Source organism: Echinops telfairi, unplaced genomic scaffold (genome assembly GCF_000313985.2).
Source record: "Echinops telfairi isolate 266 unplaced genomic scaffold, ASM31398v2 ScPeMD7_7467;HRSCAF=8505_0, whole genome shotgun sequence".
Classification (NCBI taxonomy): Eukaryota; Metazoa; Chordata; class Mammalia; order Afrosoricida; family Tenrecidae; genus Echinops; species Echinops telfairi.
The window spans coordinates 4,055,686-4,063,294 of NW_022111367.1; the positions used below are offsets into that span (position 1 = coordinate 4,055,686).

The window sequence follows — 7,609 nt, forward strand, 5'->3', positions numbered from 1 at the left end:
AGTGTCTCATTCTGGTGTTGCTGTGGGTTGCAAACAACTCGATAACACTTAATAGTGACAACAGCCCCACATTCATATGCGGAAACAACAAGCTGATTGCTCTGAGACTTAAGAGCCAGTGTCAGAACGGAACTGCAATTCTGGAAAAGAAGTAACCTTATGTTTTGGACAATTAATCACTTCATTTTGTTTTACATGTGTTTTACATCATGTGCAAGTAAATTTCCGTCTAACCATTGCCAGCCATGCATATCAATAAACTGGACCTTCACTGAATCTGAGAATAAAACAACTAGAATTATTGTTTGGTGTTTTCATTTTGTTCTTGAAGCTTTGCTCTCCCTAAAAGGGAATGCATTTATGTGAAATCCAGTAGTGTAAGAAGGCAATGCTTTAGCTATATGGACAGAAGGATACAATGGCCTTTAAATCTAGGGCACATGAATGAGGAGATTGATTCTGAACCCACTCTTAACAACTTTGTCATTTCTAGTGACAGATGCTCAACACTTTATTAATTTGGTTTTCAAAGTTTATCTGAGGAGTTTGTAGCCATGATCACATGTGATCCTGAGGGGCAAACAGGGCGAGAAATAACTTGGACACATTTTAGAGTTTGGGACACTGAGGGCCGCAATGAGCTACTGTCAGACCTGAGGTCACAGCCAGACAATAGACTTGCACAAGGCAAGGTCCCAGACAACAGTATCTCTTCATAATCATAGCCTCCCCTTCTACCCCATCCCCCAGCCATACACAGAGAGTGTTGTTGTGGGGTTTGGGAGGAATTGACATAGGCAGACTCCCACCCAGAGGCAGACACCCACCCAGTAGTACCCTCCAGCACCACCAGGCCTGAACTCTCATAATTGTGCCCTTCCTAGACCCCAGAAAGCCTACCAAGTGGAGGCGCCCCTGTGCACACTTGCCTACTCTCACACTTTTTATGCACATAGCTGCAGGCCACTCAACCAGGTACGCTTAGGCAGCTTTCTCTGTGAGCAGCCAGTGTCCTGTATTCATGAGTCCCACAGGGAGCTCAGGCGACAGAAACATCCCCTGTACCCTTGCTCATCACAGGCACAGTATTAGGAGTCTGGTGTGGTGCGGGGCACCATAGGCCTGGACAAAGGGGTGGTCATCACCACTGTGGCAGCCTCACTAAGTAGTCTTCACTGCCTTGATGCCACTCACGAGGTTCTGGGCCAGGCAGAGACCAAAGAACTGGAGGAGGGTGATGCCCACAAAGACCCTGACCATAACCATCAGGCTGTCCTGCAGCTACTTCTCAAACTGGCCCAGGCAGCCTTTTTTGCGGATGGAGCCCTGTTGATCCAGGTGCAGTCTGAGCCAGAGGTGGGAGCCACACTGGCTTTGGGGAACATCCACCATAATGTCTCTGCTGCAGCCGGAGAAGGGCACTTGCAGAGTTCCTGCCTCAGGCCCAATTCAATGCAGGTGTAGTCGATGTTGAAGTTCTACTCATTGGGTGCTTGAGCTCTGTGGCAAGACCAGTATTTCTGAGCAAAATCAATGACGTTCTGAAGGCCTTAACGTTGTTATTCACGAAGAGGACGAGGTGGTCTTGAGTGCAGTCCTTGAAGATCAAGGCCAAGATCCCAGTCACAAGCTCCAGGGCTCTAGGAAGAATATGAGGCCAAGTACCACAGAAAAAACTTGAGCAAGAAGATGTTCTCCCACAGGGCTTTGATGCATACAGCAAAGTCCACTACCAACAAGACACCTCTAACTACCACTAACAGCCAAATGGGTCCAAGTCATGGAGATCCAACAGCCCTGAAAATTGGAGAGCATGCCCGGCTCCCCCACAGAACCAGAGGCTGATAGCCATCAAGGCTCCCAGGACCCATAAGACAATGTTGAAGCCAATCAGGAAGATTTCCCAGAGCAGCCAATTTGGGGTTTGGGGAAGTGCTGGTCCCTGCTCAGAACAGCCACCCCGGGCCTCGCTGGTGGGTCTTCCCAACACTTTTATAAGAGCACGGGAGTGTAACTGAATCCTTAAGTCAAATCTAGAAATCACATTTCAAAATTATTTCATTTTATTTTTGTAACCAATGAATAGATATAATCATTCGTTAACTGTTTTTTATTACATAGGTATCATTTTAATTATAATAGCATAAATGATCATTGGTGACTAATATTCAGGTTTTTCCTTCTTGTACATTTTCACTAGAGTCCTAGTTTTTTGAGGCTCACTTCTAGAAGCATGGAATTAGTTGGTGCACCTTGCACACAATGATGTGATGGATTTGGGGGTTCTAGGGATTAGGTGGGGTAGGGCAATAGCTAGAATGAGAATTTGAACTCAAATCAAGTCAAATCAAGAAGCAATGATAAGCTTTTAAGATAGAGACAGAGACAAGTTTTAGGTCCAAAGGTGTGGGAAGTGGAAGTGGAGCCTAAAGGTTGGAAGCCCAGGCTCAGTGGTGGTGCAGCATTCTCAGTGCTTAGAAGGTAGACTCATGCAGGTATATTGTGGGCTAACCTTAATATGATCTTAGTTTGTGGTCATTTTAGGAAGTGTTCATACAAACTGTATGAAAAAAGAACATCATTTATCGGGGGATTTGCCATGGTAAAACTGGCACTCTCCTGTGCTATTTTACATATTATACTATTGATGGCCACTTAAGAAAGTTTTAACTTGGCTTTTGGGTCTCAGAAACTTGCAACCATGACTGAGCATGTCTTCTTTCAGGAGTCTGTAAGAGACCTGACCTCTTGTAAATTTTGACTTACATAATAATCTTAAGATCATCTTAACTCTGAGAAGTGCTTTTCAAATAAGGGATGTTTAAAATGGTGTGTAGTGAATCAGTGAAGAGACAAACAATGTGTGCACAAATAAATGAGTGAAAAGATATTATAGCTCTATATTCGTTCTTTCTTATAGAGAGCAAAAGTATGCCCTGGTAACTAATTCTGATCTCAACTTGGAAGTTGGAGAGTCACTGCTAAATTTGCCTCAAGTCAGTAAATAAAAGTGACTATAGGATTACTAGATGAATCAAACATTTTATAATGGTAGGAAGGTTATTATCTTTGCCCCACTCATAATATTATATTTTATATTAATTTCTAAAAAAATTGACCACAGAAAAATATTTCTACATTTCTTTATATCTTATAATAGTAGGTTGATTTGGGAAGATCTCACAAACATAGATGTTATTACTAAAAAGCATCTCTATTTGTTTCATTTAAAATACCAGAGAATCTGTGTGTATATCATAGTTTACAACTTAATTGTTAATCAAAGTATATAAAAATGACTCTAAGCAGGCTTTAAGTTAGTTTCTCAAATATAATGCCAGAGAGCAAGATTGTTAATTAAAAGTAATTGTTAAAAGTTAAAAGTTGTTCATTGTTAATGATAAAAGTTAATTGTTAAAAGTAATGTTGATTAGGGTCTATCTTATAAGAATAGTTGAGGTGAAAATTTGGGCTTAATATTTCTCTTTCTCTTTTCTCTTTTAAACTAAATTTATATGCCAACAATAATAGACTAAGTAAAAACTACAAAATTTAATCCTGAAAACCCAGTATAAGTGCACTCTTCATGGATTACTTTTGTTACTACTTGAACTTTCAGGTGTCTTGCTGTACAAGTCTTCTTGAATCTTTCCTAGATGGTATCCCGATGTTGACCTCTAGAACAAAGTCTTTTTGTAATTAATCATTGCATATTTATATCTGAAACAGTCAGAGAAAGAACTAAAGAAATCTAAATTATAATAAATTTGGAATTTCTCGTGTATTTTTGTTTCCTTATCTTGTGTACATATTCTTTACCCATTCTCCTCATAGTCAAGGTACCTGTTGTTTCCAAATTCTTCAAATTCCTCATCATCTGCATCAATGATATGGACTCATGTTAATGACTGGTTCTTGGAGCTATTTTGTTGTTTGCCCAGAATATTATTCTCATGATCATATTCATGTATTATGACCATGGTTTAAATTGGGCTGTTAGACTTTCATCGTCATAATAGAAAGGCCAGTCCATAGACCACATCAAGATACAGTGAAAAATGTGTCATAAACTAAGTGAATAATTGTTTATTGGTTTGAATATGTGTGTACACACTGAAATAATTCAGCTGTTGACTTGCTATAAATTGTATCTCTCTTTTCTTCCATTCCTAAATTCCTGCATTCAATAAAGAGATTTCACTCACTGTACTGCAAGAAGTATCAAATGAGGAGTAACAACCACATTTGGGAAACAAATAATGATTCTGAATGTTTTTTCCATTTTAGTTATGCATAGATTTTATGAAAGCTACATTATAGATTTTTATAGTTTCTTAAAGAAAGTAGACTTGTAAATTTCTTCTGCATTTACCAGTGCTTTTCAGATAATCTTTTTTTTTTTCTCTTTAAAGAAAGCTCCTTTGAACTGAAGGTGATTTTGCCTAAGGCTTAATAAAATTCAATAGCTGTTAAACTTTACTTTCTGCCTTATATGCATTTTTTACTAAACTATTGAAGATTTCATCCTGGATTAAAAGTAATCAGAGTATTTGATATATCAATCAGTACCTTGATTCTTAAAACTAAAGCACAGATATAAAACAAATGAATAAAATCTGTGTTTTGTCTTTGTTAATTTTTCTTTTGTGCAGTTGAAAACTTTTAAACATTGCTGTTGTTGACTAATGGGTTTTTTTTTAAAGGGGGTTTCTTATTTTATTTATGATGCTACTTATTTAACTTCTACAACTAGTAAGGCACTCTGTTGATATTTGGGAATTAAAATTTGAATAAGGTATTTTCCTGCCCCACATGAATAAGAACAATAGGGGTGAGGTTATATATAAATAATTCAAAAGTGTAAGGGGTAGAGGCAAAGGCAGAACGGAGGAAAGAAGGAGAAAAAGGAAAAGGGAGAAAGATGGACTATATAGCATTCTCTGTCGAGGAAAAATGCGTGACCCCATTGCCATACTAAGTGTGGAAAAAAGACCCACTACTATTATCTTGCACTCATAGCACTTACTCGTTGGTCAGCAGTTCCTACTCACCTACCACTCAGAGAGAGAAAGACAAGGCTCTTTGCTTTTAGAAAGGTTTGTTTAGGGAATCTCAAAGGGCAGTTCCACTCTCTGTCCTATAGGGTCCCAATGGGCTGGGAGCAATGCAATGACACTGAATAATACACATATATAAAAAACTCATCACACAGACAGTGATTCTAATAACCATTATTGAGTGCTAGCTATGTTATCAATGTTTTCTCATTTGACTCTTATTAGTCACTCTAAGAACTAGTGATTATTTCTGCAGAAGAGGAAACAGAATGCAAAAAGGTAGATCAGGTAGAGGAAGATGGATGAAATCAATGTCTGTATGACAATGAAGCCCATGGCAGGGTAGAGAACTATTTTATCTCAGAAGTAGGAAACAGGGTGAATGGGATGAATGTTTTCAAGACTGATCTCCAAAGTGTGGTGCAGGCAACTGAGTTCGTTGTCCAGGGCAACAGGACATTCTATTGTAGCACATGTTACGGTTTCCTGGTACGTCTTCTCATAAACCAGCATAACTCCTGCTGGTCAAAGTAGACATTGGGTTTGAGATTCTTAGATAAATGATGTTGTTGTGTACTGTTGAGTTGACTCTAATTTATAACAATCCCTCGCACACCAGAATGAAACATTCCTTTGTCCTATGCCATCCTTGTAGCCACTATTATGTTTGGGTCCGTGGTTGTAGCTAGTGGGTTAATCAATCTCATTTTCAGGTCTAGTCCCTCCTGATAACATGTCTCAAATAAGTTAGACAAAGTCTTGCCCTCCTAGCTTTTAAGGAATATTTTTGGCTGTACTTCTTCCCATAGATTTGTTTGATCTTCTAACAGTTTACGGTACCTTCAATATTTTTTGTCAAGATTATAATTGAAAAAAAATTATAATTGAAAGGTACCAATTCGTTTCTGTTCTTTTTAATTGCCCAACTTTCATATGCATGAGATTGAAAATATCCTGGCTTGAGTCAGGTGTAGTTTAGTCCTCAGACTGATGTCTTTGCTTTATGATATCGGAAGGGCACGTGCTTATTTTCTTGGTGCAGAAGTTGGAAACAGGGTGAGTTGGGATTCCATCAGCTAGACTGGAAAACAAATTACAAGACTATTTGAGCTCTTCTTGTCATTAGTGAAATAAAAGGAAAACATCCACCTTTAGTGGTAGCTTTGAAAAGGAAATCAAATTATAAGCAGTGCAGTAGGCTGTTTCTGAGCCATTTGTGTCAGTAAAGTACTTAAAATTATCATTAGGACGTGGACATAATCTTACTCATATTTGTATTTCCTTTATGGATCATATCTTAGTTTTTGTTTCTAATATATTTGATGAAATTAGAGCACTGTAAATTCAGAAAATCTTTAAAATCACTCAGAGAGAAACAACTAATTTCCTGGCCCATTTATTACACGAAGCTTCCTAAATTCAGGCCAAAAGAATTCTGGCTCTGTTTGCAGCCATATCACATTAAACACAGATCTAATTTGCAAATTATTATTGCCCTTAGACTTCAGATTTCTTTTATTCCCTTGCCTGGACATAATTCATAACATTTCTTCTACATCTAGTCATTTGCATTTTTGAAGGCCAAGTTTCTTTTTATGTAGACAGCGCTAACTTCTTTGGATTATAGTTCTGGCCTCCCTAGTGTTTGCCACTGCTCCCCAGCTAGGATCCATCTTAAAATTTTATGAATATATTTCACAATCTCCATCTTCCCCCTCCACATTAATAAAAATATTGAATTGGAATAGGCCTCATTCAGAATCCCTATGGCAACCTCACTTATATATCTCCACAGTTCAACAAAGATTTTCATGAAAATTTACTTAATCCATTTCAACAAATGTCTCTGAGGGCCTTCTATGTATTGGAGGTGAAGAAAGGGAGCCCTGGTGGCACTGTGGCTTAGTGCTCTGCCGCTAACTGAGAAGTTGGCAGATCAAATCCATCAGTCCCACAAACTGCTCCTCAGGTGAAAGATACGCCAGCCTGCTTCTCTAACTAGTCCAGCTTTGGAAATTCTATGGGGCAGTTCTACTCTGTCCTTTGCATCACTTTGAGTCAGAAATGATGCAACAAATGTGGGTTTGGTTTTAGTGCAGAGGTGAAATCGAGGAGATCTATACAGACACCTCACTTTATTGTGCCTTCCAGTTACTGTGGTTTGTCCAAATGGGAGGTGTGTGGCCACCCCTAGTCAAGCAAGCCTATTGGTACTGTTGTTTTTATTTCCCCCAACAGCTTTATCAGTTTGTGCCCCGATCACATTTTGGTAATTCTAACAATATTTAAATGTTCTCCGAGTGCTATTGCACAGTTAATAGACTACAGGATAGTGTCAACAGACTTTTATATGTACTAGGAAATCAAAATGTTTTTGTGACTTGCTTTATTGTGATATTGACTTTAATGCAGTGGACTCCAATAGACGTTTCTGCGGTATGATTTTATTCACTTTTAAAGACTTAATATGTAGATATCCAAATGAAACCACTTAGTATCTTATAACATTTTAGTTACTGTAAAGTTAGGAGATAATATTTCACTTCCTTAGC

General features: G+C 38.3%; 1 pseudogene; it reads right to left on the reverse strand.

The window, feature by feature from the left end:
* Positions 1 to 1,161: 1,161 nt before the first annotated feature.
* LOC101648159 lies at positions 1,162 to 5,570 on the reverse strand (annotated as a pseudogene).
* Positions 5,571 to 7,609: the final 2,039 nt, after the last annotated feature.